The sequence below is a fragment of the Euprymna scolopes genome, chromosome 30, assembly GCF_053919585.1.
Source record: "Euprymna scolopes isolate OS-2025 chromosome 30, ASM5391958v1, whole genome shotgun sequence".
In the NCBI taxonomy this organism is placed as follows: domain Eukaryota; kingdom Metazoa; phylum Mollusca; class Cephalopoda; order Sepiida; family Sepiolidae; genus Euprymna; species Euprymna scolopes.
Genome location: NC_136511.1, coordinates 83,989,127 through 84,008,121, shown reverse-complemented (window position 1 = coordinate 84,008,121; position 18,995 = coordinate 83,989,127). Strand labels below are relative to the sequence as shown.

Below are 18,995 nucleotides of genomic sequence, written 5' to 3'. Positions count from 1 at the left end.
CACTCTGAACGGATATTAAAAAAAATTGTTTAAATTTCAACGATATTTTCTGCGGTTGAGGTTGGCCGTGAAGTTATGTTCTTTGCTAATGGAGTCAGAGATAGCTTCGTGGCCGGGTTCGAATCTTTCGACCGGCAGTAATCGTGTCATTCTGCATTGATGATTTCCAAAAGGATGAAACACTAGTGTCTCTAAAAATTGTTATAATATATATTCCTAAGTTTATATAAAAATATATATTTTAAAGTATATATCCCTTATAATATTGTCTAAATTTTTCCAAATAACAAGCTCAATTAATTGAAATCCAAGTTAACACACGATTGAACGTCACTTCGTTTCATATGAAATTTTCTTTTAAGTCTTGGTATCACTTTATTCCATCATCTTCCATTTATATCTGAGCTATTTCAGCCAAATCGCAGGCAGCATAGCTAATGCAGGTCGAAACACACAGTCTGCAGCTATATTTTTTATTACGTATAATATATACTATGTCAGCAATATATTCAGCACGTACTGAAAAGGGTAGTTGCTATAGATCTGATTTTGCCGGTGTCTGACTATAAAAGGCTCCAGTGACTACTGTTACTTGATGACCCTCTATGAGGTTACGAAAATGTACCACTGAAAAATAAGCTACAAATCTGCCAAATGTTAAATATTTGGTTTGAACTTGTCAGAATTTCTTAGAAAAGAAGCTTATAGATACCATTTTTTTTAATCTATCAGCTAGTGTAATGCAACAGCAATTTCCATATTAACTGTTATCCCTCCATCCAGTGCGGCCATAGCCGAGATTGAACTCACTACACCAGTTTGTAGTGTAATTCAAATCTTCTCGGTAGCTGAATACTTGATGCTTCGCCAGGGCTATTAAGGGTATTATTTTTTTTATCGTGACGCCATCACTACATGGGGTGCCTACCATGGCTTAAGCGAGTCCCATCTACCCTCGAGAGAAGGACAGACCGCACCAGTTTCTCAACCTGGTATTTTACCTCGCGGTAAACTGCTATCTCTAACTAGGTGGTATTCAGTGACTGAAGAGTGTGAATGGGCTAATGTCATAACATTCTGACATATCATAGTTATGTTCTGACATATCATAGTTATGTTCTGACTTATCATAGTTACGTTCTGCAAAATAGAGGTTTGATCTCTTTCATACATTTGATCTTTGTTTATTTTATTATAAGGGCGTAAACCTAGCGGAGTCGCCTCGTGCTACTTTGATTTTGCTGTTTATGGTGGTAACCTGTAAGTTTGGCTGTCAACTGAATTTTATATGCAGAGATTATAACCACCTTGTTTGTATCCGCCTGGTTTGGGTTGTTTACGTATTAACCCGTTGTACACAGGATTGTAAGGGAGACGTTAAATCGATTGGATTATTCTATTTGACTTCAATCAGATGATAAGCTCACTAAAACGCAGTACACAACAGCGTGATCAATGGCGATTAAAATAAATTACTGCGTTTGTTATTTCATACAAAAACAGCAAAATTATTCTTGTCTTTCCGTGAAAATAGATACGTAAAAATCGTGTCGAATTGATGAGTGCAAATAAATCGTAATACTTGACTTTAGCTTGCGAACTTTAATTTTAGTAAAAAATGATAGAAACTTGGACTGCAAGACAAACTTCTTTACGGATAATAAAAAGTGGATCTTGCGTTTACTTTTGACAGACTCGTAACACTCGTTTCCGCTATTTTGTCCTTTAGTCCTCGTGTTTCATGAGCGATATTTCTGACAAAGGAGAAAGAATTGCTGCTTTCTGGATGTATATATAACATTTATTGTTGTTTTGTCAGTTTTAGATCATATTATGCCTTGTCTGGAGCAATTTATATATATATATATATATATATATATATATATATATATATATATATATATATATATATATATATAGAGAGAGAGAGAGAGAGAGAGAGAGAGAGAGAGAAACTGACGATTTCCTATCGAGATGAAATCCGGGAAATTTTGTGTTGCTTAATTGCCATAAATATATTTTCATAACTTACAACCCATCTCTACTCACGTATTAAGCACTGTTGAAGTAAATACTGAAAATTGATAAATAGGATATTATATCTACTTATAATATTTTATATGGACATACAAAATAGTTATTTCATTAATAATTTCACCCATTTTTCATTAAAATTGATTGATTATCTGCTCTAATCAGCCCTCCCCCCCTTTTCCACAGTGTACCAGGAGGAATCTTCACCATTGTCCCCGCAGTGACTTAGTCCACAATACATAATAGTTTAAGCTGCAGAACCTACTGTGGATTTTATAAGATTATTTCATATAATGGCTTTAATTAAAGTTTAAAATGCAAAAGACAAGTATCATTGTCCAATTGTTCTCTAAACAGGAACATTCATTCCAAACACACTCTTATCTTATTAAAGAACCTACTGTTGATTTTATATGTCGGGTTCTTCTGCCTGTGTGGTGATAGAACTTCTAAAATCATCTTGCGATGTTATAGGAGTGTTAGTCTTGATAAAAATCGAACTGTTCATTCTTTAATCCGATTTGTTTGACTATCGATTTTCGATAGTTATCAGAGGTATTCCGGCACATAACTTATCCCTCCCAGACACATAACTTACATCTGTATCAGATTTCAAAAAAAAGGCCCATCCGTTTCAGGTTCCATAGGAAACGAACTCACACAGAGACACAGACACACAAAATGCCTATATATATTGGCTGATTCCAAGGATTCGAAGGTCAATGGGAAAATTGTCCTATATATATATATATATATATATATATATATATATATATATAGCTTCCTCAGACTTTTACGGAAATGTTCGTTATGATGGGATGAAAGAGTGAATGATGTCAGGGGAGGGGTGCGAGAAGAGCGGAAAAAAGAGGAAGGAACAAGGGGGGAAAGGTGGGAGGGGGTGCTTGGTATGTCGGTAATGTTTTAGTTTTGGAGTTTAAGGACATTAGGTGGTTGTGGGGGAGGGTCTGGGAAGTTCATTTCTGGTGTGGCTGAGGGCATAGGAATACAAGGAGGGGGGAGGGGGATATGTGGGGATAGGGGGAGGGGTACCTTTATATGCACATATGCACGCATGCATGCATACACACCTGTACCACTCCTGCAGACGCCAAATTTTCCTTAAGGTGTTAAATTGAGTATGTGTGCATAATCATGGATGCGCACATACATAGATGCACACACATCGACACCCATACCCCCAAGGAGGCGCATATTGATTCAAGCATACCTGCACCCACACGTATACATGCAAGCACATGCGCACATACAGATACTAATACTCGTGAACACATACATCGATCTATACACAGCTGTATGCTCTCACACACGTATGTGGACAGCAGGCAGCGGGCACATATACTCTCACATCCACACACGTATACATACGTACGTACACATATACATCGGTACCCCATGTACACATGGACATACACATGGATGCACATGTGCGTGCATACACACACATACACACCCAGATATGCAGATAGTTATTGGTATAGACATATTCGTCTACATAGATGTAAAGCGCCGGAAAACAAGCGCCGCAGCAACAACAACAGCCACTGCAGCTGATACCGCCCAAGTGACCAGAACACAATGACCAGCAACCGCCGCAGCCAAAAACGTCACAACCGAAACAGCAGCAGCAACCACAGCAGCAGCAGCAGAAGCATCATCACCAACAGCAAGAGGAGCAGAAAAAAGACACTCCAGGAACAACGACTGGCCCCCGGACGAACTGAATCGGGGACCAAGAGAAGGAAGGACTGCTCTTCAGAAGATGAGTGTGCCTACTCCCTGGTCCATTCGAGGAACAAAAAAGAAAGAAAAAAGAGTTAAAAAGATGGAAGGGGAAGAAAAGGTAGCCCCCATCTCCTGTGAGAATACACCATCCCAAACAACAACAACAAAACCCACCCCCACTCCCACCCCCAAACCAGACCCGCATCAACACCAAACACCACACCAACCACCACACCAACACAGCACCAACACCAGACACCACACATACCACAACACCGTACACCTGGTACTGCACCAACACCCCGCCCCACATCAATGCAAACCAAACCAACACCCCAAAGAGAAAAAGAAATGAATGGACCCGGGAGAGGGAGGGATCACTCTGCCTCTCACGGACCAACTAAAAGGCAAAAACTTTGTAAAATTGACCCTCTGACGGTGGCAAGGGCCCTCTCACATCGTCAGAGGAAGACTTTAAAACCACTGCTAGATTGCCAACAGATAGAGGGAAAAGATGTTAACATCCCCTCCAATTTCCCAGATGCCCCGCTCCTAATAACTTTTGTTAGAACTCCAGAGGTTTGCAAGAGCAACTTGTTGTCACTTCTAGAGGCAGCTGAAGAGGCCTCTCCGGGAATAGAACTTTTTAAAAAAAGCGATTTGACGGACTGTCAAAAAAATGCAAGGGAAAGGTTTCTCTACAGGGCCCTAAAATTGACCTTTCCCCTGGACGTTGGAGGCATTGTGAGAGAAGGCCAGGACTTGAAGAACTTGACCTTCTTGAGCATCGCGTACAATGTCGGCATCCTCACACCGACCGACTTTGGAGCCAAGTGCGACAAACCCTAAGGTAGGTACCATGTCTTTAAATTTGGCCAGTTTGAATGCTAGGGGCTTGAGATCACCAGGCTGGGCGGCTCGTCTCCGGCATGCCCTCTTGTCCCTGGGAATGGATGTTGCTGCGATCCAGGAGACACATTTTGTTTCTTCTGTGGACTGTCAGGTGCTGACCCGGGATTTAGAAGTTTTCTCGGCATATGGCAGCCCGCGGGGGAAGGGAGTCTCCTTGCTAGTGAAACGAACACTGTCCGTGACGGTCGACGTTGTTCATAGAGATATGGTGGGCAGGCTGGTCGTGGCCGATGTTACCGTAAAAGATTCTGTGTTTCAGGTGGTTGCAGTTCATGCACCCAGCACTGCTCGTGAGAGGGTTTTATTCTTCGGTCAGCTTTTGTAGATTGTCAGAAGCGGGTAGTGCTAATGGGTATTGGAAGTCATCTTAGACCCAGAGTTAGATAAGGTAGAAGCCTGGCTGACCTGATAGCTAGATGCGATCTAATCGACAGGTTTCGGGTTGAGCATCCAGGGTGGGAGATGTGGACATGGACCAACAGCCTTTCCTCTTATCTGAATACCTATTTGGACAGGATACTAGTTAGAAGAGGCGAAATAGATTTCCTATCTTGCCCCACGTTCACTTGGTTAGGTCAGTCAGACCATACACTAGTTATGGCCTGGCTGAAGCTAGGAAATAGGCCTAAGTTAGCGGGGTACTGGAAGTTAAACATCTCCCTTCTGGAGACACAAGACTTCCAAGACCAGTTAAGAGAATTAATCAAAAAGGCACTAGTGGGGGCGGTTACCGGGAGTAAGTGGTGGTTAGGTCTAAAAGCCAATATTAGAATCTTCTCTGTCAAGTATGCCCAGCGCCTCGCACTAGATAAGGCCAAAACGAAGAAACAGCTAGAGCAGAAACTAGCCCGGGCTATGGGGGAGGGTGATAGGGTTAGTCAGGAACTAGCTAGGCAGGACCTTCTGCGCAAGACTAGCAAGTGCTATGAAGGTCAAGTAGTCAGAGCTAGGCTTAGAAAGATAGGCAACGAAGCAGTCAACTCTGACGCTGTCACATGTCGTTAGATTTCTAGGCGTGGCTCGGACAAATACATTGCAAAAGTTAGACATCCGGATGAACGCACTCTCGAATCAACTTGGGAGATCTGCGAGGGGTTTCGAGAACATTTTGAGGAGCATTTTATGGAGCAGCCCGATCTTCCGGTCCTTAAGTTTAGCGAATATTTGGCCGACTCTCCCCGTCGGGTGACGGAGTGGGAGGTCTTTACTGCACTGATGCAGGTAATCTGTGGCAGATCACCGGAACTCGATGATCTTCCATACGAACTTTATTTAAGGCTGTCGCCTATGTTTCTGCCTTTTCTGATGGATATGTTCAACCATTGGTTTGCTCAGGGATCAATCCCAGGGCAGGTAACTAAGGGAGTGATCACATTGCTGAGGAAAGGTGATGGGCATGGTGGGGAAGAGTTAGACGATTACAGGCCCATAACTCTGCTTAACACAGAGTTGAAGATTTTGGCTAAGGTACTGTCGAATCGGCTGCAGGTTGTTATCGAAGAGTTGGTTGAACCGGAACAGAATTACGCTGTGAAGAGGAGATCGATTCAGAACAACTTGCACCTGATCCGCATGATCCTAGAGGGGGGAATAGATGACGACACAGAAGCCACGCTGATCAACTTAGATCAGTCCAAATCTTTTGATAGGGTCGACCATCATTTCCTGGCATCTGTCTTAGAGGCCGCCAGTTTTAAACCGGACTTCTGCAAGTGGATCTCCATGATGTATCGACAGCCCACGGCTGTCATGCAAGTCAACGGAAAGTGCTCAAAACCCTTTGTTATCTCTCGGTCGGTTCATCAGGGTTGTCTGCTATCGCCCCTGCTTTATTTTCTGGACTTGGAGCTTCTGCTCCGCAAGCTGAGACGTGGGGAGAAAAATTCGGCCCTGCACGGAATGGCTCTGCCTGGCGGCTCAGCTGCCAAGGTATCCGCGTTCGCCGATGATGTCATGGTCTTTGTATCGGGCTTCAGAGACATTGAGATCATGTCGGAGGTGCTTGCACAGTATGAAAGAATCACAGGGGCCAAGATAAACTGCAGCAAGTCGGTTGGACTGCAGTTGGGCGCCTGGAGTGGCAACGCAAACTTCCCGGCGCTTTTCAGCTGGATGGATGGCCCGATTTGGATCCTCGGCGTGTGGTTCAGACCGGGTCTCCAGCTTAATAAGAATTGGTCGGAGGTATGGTCAAAGGTGGCAGCTGCGGTCAACATGTGGCTTCCTAGGAAACTTTCCTTAAAGGGTAGAGCGTACACCACATACATCTTCCCTCTAATCCTTTACCGACTAGCCGTACTTCCTCTGCTTGCACAACATCTAACAGCTCTTGTCAAAATCTTGTCCTCACTCCTTTAGGACAGAGGAAGACACTGGGTGAGCAGACAGGTCTGTATTCAACATCTGTGTGAAGGAGGTTTGGGAATGCTGGACTTGAAGTGTCATCAAGACGCCGAGAGGCTGGCCTTCCTTAGCCACTACCTTCAAGATGATCACTCGTGGCACCCCGCGATCACTGCGACCTTTCCCGACCTCATTCTCGACCCCGCTATCGAGAGTCGTCGCAGGCCGCAGGGAGATTCAGCCCTCCTAAAAGAGTGCCGAGCCACGCTAAAAGGACTACCAGGGTCCAGCGACCTTGTGACTGCCACCCGTAGGGAACTCCACAGGGATCTAGTGAGGGGGGCTGCCGACGACTCACTATGCATGTGTTTGGGTTGGCAGCAGAGTTCAAGTCATCTGGACAATTCAAAGTTCTCTCTGACCTGGCGATTGGCCCAAAACGCACTTCCCCTCAACAATATACAATGCAGTTCTTGTTTCTTGGAGTCGCCGGCCTGTCCCCGTTGCGGGACGATGGCTGCAGAAACAACTGATCACACATTTTTCGATTGCCGCAAACTCCGCCAGTACTGGTCGTATGTTGGTGAGGTAACAGCTCGCATCGACCCCGAGCATCCTCGCTCGATTACTGTATCCAACGTAGTGGACAACATGAGGCCGCTGTGAGACCAGGAGAGACAAATGGTCTACATCGCAATCTTGGCCGTGGCGAGAATGGTGATTTGGACGTCGAGACTGCAAGATGGCTGGGGGCTGCTGCCTTTTTCTGATCAGGATCTGATTGCTTTCTTTAAACACCAACTACGGGTAAAGATCAGATGCGACAGAAGAAGGCTGCATCGCGTGGCTTTGAAAGAAGATGGATACAGTTAGCAAGTCTGTGTGTACGAAGAGAGGCCAAATTTGAATGTGTGTTCCGAGCCTAGGTGTGGAGCGCTCGGTTCTAAGGTTTCTGTTGGATCCCCGTCCCTTTCCAATTCTACTTCCTTCAGCCTCTCAGCCAGCCGGATAAATCTTGTTTCCCTTGTCAGAAAGCCTCCAAGACCCCCAACCTCCAAAAATAACAATTTTTTTCTTTTGCCCCCTCCCCCTCCTCTCGAAATTCAACCCAACTTGGAGGAAATCAAACCAAACACTAACCCCCCTTCCCGGCCTCACCGTCAAATTTTTCTTTTCTCCCCTATTTAGGACATAACCCCTACCCTGCTGCCCGTGAAACCTTGGTTTCTTTACAAACCAGAGTGAAACGGGTGGTCTAGCATTTCAGATAGGGTTGGTAGGGCCTTACTAACCGGGGTCTCTTTTTTTTCTTTTTTTCCCCCATGTCCCTCGACACAAATGAAATTTTATTAATATTGTTATATTTTTTGATATTAAAAAAAAAAAATTTTTTTAATCGGGTTTAAGTAGGAAGATCCCCCCCCCTCCCACCACACACACACATAAATACAAGTTTAAAAGGGTAACCATGATTAAAGATGCTGGCTGAGAGAAAAATCATTTAAAATTTCCAATAGAGACGAGTTGAATCAACCAACCTCACCATCCCCACTTCTTTTTGAGTTGGCCTTGTGCCTAAGTTTTTTGTTCATTTTCCCTATTGTATTTTTTTCCTGTGAATAAAAAATTTAATATCTCAAAGTGTAGTATCTGTTCCGGCAGATACTGCAAGCAAAGACCATATGTGGGGGAAACCCCACATATAAGACCTTGGTCAATATAGGAGCAACCCTTCATACCAATTGTCACTATCCAGCTCCCCTACTCCCCGGGGAGTTGGCCCCCATTTCCCCTTCACTCCTCACATTAAAAATCGGCCTTGTGCCTAATTTGCTCGGTGGGGAAGCAAATAAATACCCTTTTCTTGGCCTTTTGGCCAAGATCAAAGTGTAGTATCTGTTCTTACTACATGCTGTACTTATGTTTGTAACTTTGTGATATAAAGTGGGGAATCACTTTTCTGTATTAATTTAATGTAAAATGATCACCCACTTTACAACTAGTCAGTCTCAAAGCCATTCAAGTTATTCTCCAGATCATTCAAGTTGTTTTTGAAGGATTCCAGTTATTTTTTCAAGCATTCAAGTCATTCTTAAGATCATTCAATTCATCCTTAAGTTCATTAAAGTCATTCTAAGTCATTTACTTTTTATTTATTTAAGTCATTTCAGCCCATTTTTCGGTCATTTTAGTTTATCTTTAAGAATTTCATTTCAATCTTACATTTACGCATTCATTTATTACACGAGAGCACGCGACTAATGGCTATCGGACTTGTTCTTTTTAAGATTTAGTTCTTCGTGTGACGAGTTAGGTACAGAGTCTAACTTCAAGAGTGCTTCTCATGAATGCGTGCTTCATTGGCAGGGGAGAATCTGTTTGCTGAAATACGAAGACCACCGGTTTACATGGAAATCTCCTCAAGAGGGCATAGAACCGGACAACATAAAAGTTTGTTAAGTCTTTAGTCTTTTTACCAGTTCCACCACCTAAATATCCTTCATCAGTGCATTCGTCCTATTAGTTTACAACTATTTTAAAATTGTGACGTGGTTCTTGGCTTGAGTATGGTCATTTTCGCCTTTGAGTATGGCCAATGACTACACCAACATTTAATATAAATTGGATATAAATGTTAGGTTTTGACAAAGGAAGAAAATGAAAGATTATAATGATTAGATCACTCTGACAGACGTTAAAACGCATTTTAAAAATAAATGTTTAAAATTCAACAGCATTACTGGCGGTTAACGGTAGCCAAATGGATTAGGTCCTTGCTAATGAAGCTAATGAAGGGATGGCTTCTGTCGCCAGGTTTGCATCTATCAACTGATGTTAATCGTGACACTCTGCACTGATTATTGTCAAGAGGATGAAACACTAGTGCTTGTTGGTATTTTATAATTATTATAGTAAATAATTATATATATATATATATATATATATATATATCAGTAATGGTAAAGGATATATATATATATATATATATATATATATACATATACAGATACGAACATGCATATAAAATGTAAATAAATGAAACACTGAGAGAATAGAAGGGTCACCAGTTAGCAAGTGCTACCTAAAACATAAACAGAGTTTTAGCAATGAAAAATTAAGAAAACGAATTTTTATATGGAAGCATTTATATAGAGGAGATATGAATATAAAGTCATTTTCATGTTAGTATATGTTCATAAAGTAAACACGTATTTGAGTTATGAAAGTCGGGTTAGTAGTCACAAGTCAAAATATTTATGAGGACACTAAAAAGAGCTCTCGGTTAGTTTCAATAAAAACCAGGGCAATATTGGCAGCTGGTTTGGCTGCCCTATACCCAGCTTTACAATCTTCAAAGGAAGAAAAATTTTTTTTAAAAGGCGCATATGAGAAGTACATGCATGTGAGTATTTAGCTGCGTAGCATTGTGTATGTGTGTGCGTTAGTTTATCTTGTTCTTGTTAATGCGTATGAATGGGCCTCAATTCGTTTCTGTTTGTCTGACACCGTTTGTGTGTAGGAATGCGTGCAGGACACAGAGAAGACTTGTACTTGAGTCACCGAATCGTTTTCGCTTCCTCCGTGCCTAGCACAGAGAGGTATACTAAGGAGGCGTTCTGGAATCCTGTTCAAGGTGAAGTCGGCTTAAGAATTATAGAGAAAACTGATTTTGTTAATCACGGCTGAATTTCTGAACTTACTATTTTCACATAAGATTAGATCACTCTGACAGACGTTAAAAAGCATTTGGTGATCTTGAGTGATTTTCATCAGTTGAAGATATTTTGAGTTCACTCGTTTCTGTGAAAACTTCCTTGGCTTGGTGGAGAGTAAGGAGGAAAGCGAATCAGAGAAGTAAAGAGTGTAAGGAATTAGAACCATTTGATTTTAGCATTCGTATGAATAACTTCTTAGTCTTATTATAAATATGTGTGGGACATTGTCAGGATTAGTAAGGGGAAGGGGTAATGGTAACACGAAGTTTGTGTTATCGCTATTCTACTCTGGGTTTAATAAAATTATGTTAGCCAATTTTTCTAGTTTAATCCTTACCGAATTTCTTACTAGCAGTGATACCTGGCGTTGTCTGAGGATGGATCGATACGAGCATGGAAGAATAAAAGAATTAGAAACAACTGTTAACTCTAAACATCCTCAGTCACATGACATTACTTTTTACACCCTTTTTTCTCGTAAACTACAGCAACTGATTCAATATAATAGTAAGAAAAGAAAAATCATCAGAAGCCGACCATGTTACCTAGTTTCAGTGTTCTTTTGCAAACATGTAGAAGAAATAATGAAAAAGAATTGTTGTGCTCCATGCACCAATTTAGCTAGTCGAGTATTTTTTGTGAAAGTTTGGCAAAGGGGACCATAGATTGGAGTTTAATCGAATATCTCGTTCCCCTGCATTTTTAGTGCATTTTGTCTAGGGGGCTAACCTTTGAATCTCAGTCTCAATCACGCCACCTGCAGCTGGGTCAATTTCAGTTTGCCACCAGGTTCTCCTGTCATGTAGTAATGTGACCCTCGCCAAAATTCATACTAGTTAGAATAATCGCTATTTATTGGCGTAAGGTCTCAATATATAACAGATTGCCAATGCATTTATGGTAGTTTCTGAGTTTGGATAAACATACACAGACAAAAATATATATCATAGATTCATTTCTCGTATTCATATTTCAATTAATATTTTATTTGATTAACTCATACATAGTACCGTTTTTAAAAGAATAGTATGTTTGACCGTGGGAAATTCCAATATAATTTTGAACTTTTTTAAAATGTCAATTCAAGTCCATCGGACAAAGTCGAGTGTTATTGTTCATTTGTGTCCATCTAAGCAAATGATAAACATTCGCATTATTTGGATTCTTTGGACTACTATTCTCATCTTGGATATTATTTTCACAATATTTCGATTGATATAACCTTCGACCTTCTTCAGGTGTATCTTGTCGAACTTTAAAATCTTTTTGTTGAACTCCGGAATCTGCACAGAATTTTGAATGGAACAGTTTATTTAATCCATGGGGTAGCGTGCTCTCGTTTTGTCAGCCATCACTGGGTAAGAAGCAGCGCACATGCTTGGCAACATACAAATACTAACTTTGAAACAGACTTAGTACAGAATTTAGTACAATTAAGTACACACCATTAATTATAGATCATACTAGCAGGAGTACTCGACGTTGCCCGGGATTGGATGATGATCAAGGAATGTTTTACTTTTCTATATTTTTTGTCATCGAAGTGATGAAATCGCACATTTTTCAAACAAATCGATTGATTGTCTGCTCTAGTTCAGGACTCAGTGCGGTGCACTGGGAGGAAGATCACGTTTCCCCGCAGTGACTTAGTCCCCAATACATTGTAGTCTACATTGCACTGTAGAGAACCCACTGTTTATTTTATAAATTTATTTCAAATATATAATGGTTTGAATTAAAGTTTAAAATGCAAAATCGAGTATCATGGTTCAATTGTGCTCTAAACAAAAACATTCATTTCAAACCCGCTCTTGTCGTATCAAAGAACTTGTTGATTTTAGATGCCGAGCCTTTCTGCTGTGGGCCAATGAAACTTCTTAAATGCAATTATGATGTTAGGCTGTATAACGTACTAACTTTCGTCACAATCGCCAATTCCTTTTTCCATCGTTTTTTTTTCAGTTATCGATACTTATCAAAGACATTCCATTAAAAACACTATCTAAGAACATTGCCAGAAATATAAAGTTGTAAAGCACATTTGTGTGAAATTTCAAAAAATCGAGTAACAATCTAAAAACGTCAGTGACCAGCATGACTCACCATTGAAGACAAACAATTTCATTTTGGCGCAGTCCAGAGGTTCTGCTAGCTGCCACTGCCAGAAAATGCCAAAAAGTGGAAGCCAGATGATTTTATTTTGACTACGGTCACCAGTGTTCGCTATAGCTGGGGTTATTTGCATTTATCGGTCAATCGGTAGAGCTGCTAATTATCAACGCGATGGTTCTAGGTTCAATTCTTGGCTTGAGAGAGGTGCTAGTCTAGCGACACTGACGAGCTGTGATACAACGAAACACACACACACACACACACACACACACACACACATATATATATATATATATATATATATATATATATATATATATATAGCTTCAGCTACTCTGATGAGTCGTAGACGACGAAACACGTGTCAGTGAATAATTATATTTTAAAAAAATATATGTATGCCGCTCCCCATGTGGGATTACCAAGTTGGTTAAAGGGAAAATTATTCCCAACTCGCATTTAGGTAAAAATGCACTTTCATAGATATTTGAAATTTGAATTCATTCAAAACGTATTGCAAAAACAAAAACAAATAACATATATATATATATATATATATATATATATATATATATATATATATATATATATATAAATTATAGTTTAATTATTTTATTTTAATACCTACAGACGAGTGTTTCATGCTTACACAATCATCAGTGCATCAGAACTCCATCATGCAATCACTTTGATTCCATTAGCAAGGAACATACCCAAGGACCATCGTTCATAGCCACAAAATTAAAGGAAATTTAAACATAAATGAAGTATAATGTTTAATAAGTAACAAGAAATCATGATCTTGCACACAAGCCCAGCTGACAGACTTTTTCAATTTCCCAGACTGTGCTCGATTCTAAGAAATTTTATTTCTTAAAGGGGAGACAATAATTATAAATTATGAATAATTTTTTGAATACTAGTGCTACATGCTTACGCAACCATCAGCACAGTATACGACGATTAACGCTGGTCGAAGGATTCAAACCACGTCATGAAGCCATTTTTGTACTCCATTAGCAAGGAACGTACCCTAGAGCTACCATTCATAGATGGTTGTCCTAACAAGTTGTCAATAAAATTTGATATATTTTTTTATGGATAGATTTTTTTTTACATTCTTTCCTTTCATATCTCCCTTCCCTTTACACGATCCATATTCATTTTTTTTTTCATTTAAACACGTGATGATAACAAAAATGTAATTAAAATAAGACTTTAAGAAAAAAACGCAGTACGAGCAAGAGAAATCGTGTTGCATTTAGACAATCATTATTTCCCATCCAATCTTTAGTTTGATTTCCCCACTTTAAAAACGACTCTATTTACTCTGCCCTCGTGAAGAAGCAAAATGCAGTTCCATGCTATGATTAAACTTATAATTTCACATGAGCCGGACGTTCTCTTTCTCTCAGACATCCTATCTCCTTCACCTTCCCTCTCTCTTTCTTCCTTTTCTCCTATCTTCTCTTTTAAAGCTAATTGTCCCCCCCCCCTCTTCTTTGTTCAGTCGCTGCACCATAACAACGTGCTTTGCAAAGCACGTGTTATTAACTTCTTCTTCCTCTTCTTCTTCTGCGATCTAATTTCCAAAACTTCGCTTCCGGCAAAATTTGAAGAATGAAGATCATCATCATCATCATCATCATCATCATCACAGCAGCAGTAGCAGCGGATGTCTATGATGACGAATAATCCGAAAGAGGTTTTTTCCTCTTTTCCAATTATTTATTTAAAACATTCATTTTCTTCCCCACTCGTTATTTTGATTTGTCTTTTCCCTTCCTTTTCTTTTCCTTCTTTTCCTGCCATTTTTTTTTGTTTTGTTGTTTTGCATAATTAACTTCTTTTAATTTTAAAAAGGGGAAAAGTATTTAAAAATAACGAAAAAACATCTGTTAAATATTTTCGTTTCTATTTTAGTTTTACACACACACACACACACACGCACACGCACACGCGCGCAATATATATATATATATATATATATATATATATATATATATATATATCACTATATCACTACTCGTTCAAGCAGCCGCCAATAGCGTAATGGTTAGGAGCCTTGACTGCCGTACAAACGGTCGGGTTTCAATCCTGGCTTGAGGTAGTTGCCTGTCTAGCTGCACTGATGAGCTGTGAAACAGCGAAACAGTACTGTATGTGGATGACTATATATATATATATATATATATATATATATATATATATATATATATATATATATATATATATAGCTTAGAGAGTTAGGAGAATAGAGGAAATTCAATTCTATAAGAGGAGACTTATCGGGATAATATAAAACTCAACAAATTTCACTGGAACTTTTATAGGGAACAATAAGAGTGCAAAATAAAGTCACAAAACTATATATTGGTGAATGTAGAATGGTTCATTTATTTAATAAAGTTATACAAACAGTAAGTTGGGGGATAGAGGGGACTCTTTATACCAAGGTATTTCGAAGTCTAATGCTTCTCCTCAGAAGAGTAGAGAAGATGCTACATAACATAATGGAGATGCGACGTCTAGTGTGGGATTCATCAGGAATGAAATAGATCAATGAAAATATTGATGTTGTTAGGGGGAATTATATCGAATTCTAAGATAAAGGAGGAGCGTATTACACTTTATATAATACGTTCCTCCTTTAACTTAGAATTATTATTATTATTTCCTGATATTTTTAAGGCTGTTAACACACACACACACACACACACACAAGGAGGGGACCATTCACTCAGATAGCTAAGAACCTAGTTTAAATGCTTGTTTTAGGGGTCTGGAATCCGATAGGAACTGGAACTGTGTAGGCCATACCCAAGCGGGGAACACAAACTTCAACTTGGTACCTCTACGCATGCACGCACAGACTCACTATCTTTATCCCTCTTTTGTCAAAGGCCTCTGAGTGTAATCTTTTCCTTTTAAATCTGATCTTTACTTTCAGCTGGTGAAGAAAGGAACCAGATTCTGATCAGCAAAAGATTCAACTCTTGCACTCTTGAACTCCATATTACCATTCTAGCCATGGCCAGGATCAAAAGACACATCATTCGTCTCTCCCTATTCCACAGCTGCTCTGTGCTGTGAACACATCCAGTAGGCGAGGCTGCTCGGGATCAACGCAAGGTGTCACCTCGTTGACACACGCCCAGTACTGTCTGAGTCTACTGCAATCGAAGAATGTGTGTTCCGGCGTTTCCTCAGCTGGGGTCCTGCAACAAAGACACCCTGACGACCTCACCAGTCTGGCACTTTTCAGTATAGCGTTGAGGGGCAACGCGTTTTGGGCCAATCGCCTGGTCAAGGAGAACTCAGAGTTGTTGAGATGACTCGAACCTGGCGCCCAACTCCACTGGAAGCAGATCTCCTCCTTCAACAACCCTAGATGCTCGACGAATTTCTTGTATAGTTCATTTCTAGTCAGCTGTGAAAGGGCGCTGGACCTTAAGAGTTTCTTAAGCACGGCTCTACTGAAGAACTGCGTGTCATTCCACAGTTTTCGATGAGCCTCGACATTGTAGTCGAGGATGAGGTCAGGAAAAGCGGCCTTGACTGTGGGATTCTATGCAGACTCTTCTGTCAAGGTTCAGCTCAGGAAGCCAGCTTCTCAGCGTCTCAATGACACCTCAAGTCAGGCATTCCCAAACCTCCCTCACATGGACGTGAACACAGACCTGTCTGCGAACCCAATGTTTCCCTTTGTCCCAAAGAAGCGAGAACAACTTGCTCTGTAGAGATTTTAGATAATTCTCAGACAGGGGAAGTACAGCCAGTTGGTAAAGGATGAGCGGAAAGACATAGGCAGCACATGTCTCTGCCCTTCCCTTCAAGGATAGTTTCCTTCGAACCTACACGTTCACTTTTATATATATATATATATATATATATATATATATATATATATATATATATATATATATATATATATATATATATATATATTCCTATAAAAATGCGAGCATAAAATGTAATATGGTTAAGCTTAAACATGGAAAAGTAAAGAGCTAGTTGTTAAAGCTGGAAAAGAAAAGAACAAGATATTCTAGTAAAAATATAATAAATTTATAACTTAAAATATTGCAGCATTAAGAATTGATCATATAATGTTATAAATTGAATTAAAAAAAAAAATTTAATGCTGCAATATTTTTCCAGGCTTCCAATAAATTCACTTGTTCTTTGTTTAATTTCAGTCTTATTTTTTTTTGGGGGGGCCCTCATAAATACATATGTAATAACAATGTACGACACTCGTCTGCTTTCAATAAGATCACCCAATTATCTCTCTTTCATGTTTTCATTCTCTCTGTTTCACTTGTTACTTCTCTTTCCGCGACAGCAGTGAATTAGTAGCAACAGCAGACGCTGAAGCGACGTGGTTGCTATGGAAACCAGTTATAAAAAACATCGCTCACCTCCTTACATATTTTTAGAATTTTGAACACCAGAAAATTCATCATAACTTTTATTTTACTGCACGAAAATTGAAAAAAAATCTTTTTCTTTAGAATATAGCTGAGAAGGTGATCTATGAACTGTAATAATTGTTTGAAATTTGGTCGAAAAATGAGTGAGCGATGAAACTTTAAAGCAAGTCTAAATGACTAAAACTGCCACAATATATATATATATATATATATATATATATATATATATATATATATATATATATATATATATATATATATAATTCAAACACGGTAGTGCTTGAATATATGGTTATATATTCAAACACTACAGTGTTTGAATTTATATATATATATATATGTATATATATATATATATATATATGATTACTTTTTTAAATTATTTTATTTTTATTTTTAGCATATATATGAGGTAAATTTTTATAAATTTATTTAATCTACTTAAATTCATTTTTATTACAAAAAAATTGAAAAAAAAAAATTCTTAGATTAATAATAAAAGTCCTTTCTTTGGATAAAATAACCCAAGTTCTTGGTTTTATTGGATTTGAATTTCGGATGAAATTTATTTATTATATTATTCACCATTAAAAATAAATCTACATAATAACACTAATAATCTTAAATTATTATATGTTTCTTAATTTTATTGCTTTATTATTGGTTATAATTTCTTTTACTCTAGCCATAGTTAACGATTCTTCTTTAAAAACTGATCATACATTTATGGCAAACAATTAAAGCTAAAAATAAATATTTTTCCAAGCGAGAAACATTGTCTAATTAAAAGAAGAATAAAAGTTAATTATAAAGCAATGTTCTCTGCTCAGCAAAGTAACAACTGATTTAATCTCCTGCTAGTATTCTCTAATGTACGGAAGCACTTAATGGCTAAAATATATTGTTTTTTTTTTTTAATTTGATTTGTTTAATGTTTTACTTTAAATTAAGTTTTTATATAGATAAAGAAAAATATTTTTGATTTTCAAATAAATGCGAAATGAGAGAATTCAATTAACGTATTACAGCCATAACAGCGTATGTTGAAAGTAAGTGCGTAGTTTTCTAGGTATTTTGAAAATGATGGGTAATATTTTACATATAAAACGCCGTTGTTTTAATAATTTTTAAAGGTACTTCTACAGTTTATCGCTGAAAATGGAGACGCTATTTTATTTCGAGCACTTGTCGATTAGAATCAGAGGGAGAAATCAGTGTTTTAAACTATGGCCTAAGTAGGAAATAAAAAAATTACAACTTTGACAAGGTTTGAACACTTTTTCTGCAGAGAGCATGGCGAACTCACTGTCAGATTTTAGATATAACCCTGCATATTTCAAAAGGTATGAGACAATTTTTACAAAAGGTGTCACTCATGGTCCGATGAAGAAAATATGGTATTATTACAAAAGTTAGGCGCTCACGAAAACACGAAATATGCAAATTAAATGTTGCCGAATAAACCGGAAGAGATGTCGTTTGAAGAAACTGTAGAAACTCTATCCAAAATGTTTGCAGAAAGGGATAGTTTGTTTCATACCAGTTATAAATGTTTGAACATAATTACGGAAGTGTCAGTGTCACGAGTCTCAGTTCTACTGCGTGTCGACGTATGGCTCTCTTATACCTAAGAGACGTTCAAATTTAACCCATGTGAGACATCGTCTCTGCAACCCAGTTCCAGTTGACAACATTCCAA

General features: G+C 38.8%; 1 protein-coding gene and 1 pseudogene across 1 annotated transcript in view; both read left to right on the top strand.

Annotated features, from left to right (window-relative positions):
* The window catches only part of LOC145254865 (uncharacterized), a 212,983-nt gene that overhangs the window by 38,373 nt on the left and 155,615 nt on the right, over nucleotides 1-18,995 (top strand). The window lies entirely within an intron of this gene.
* On the top strand, nucleotides 8,891-9,028 carry LOC145254979 (U2 spliceosomal RNA; annotated as a pseudogene).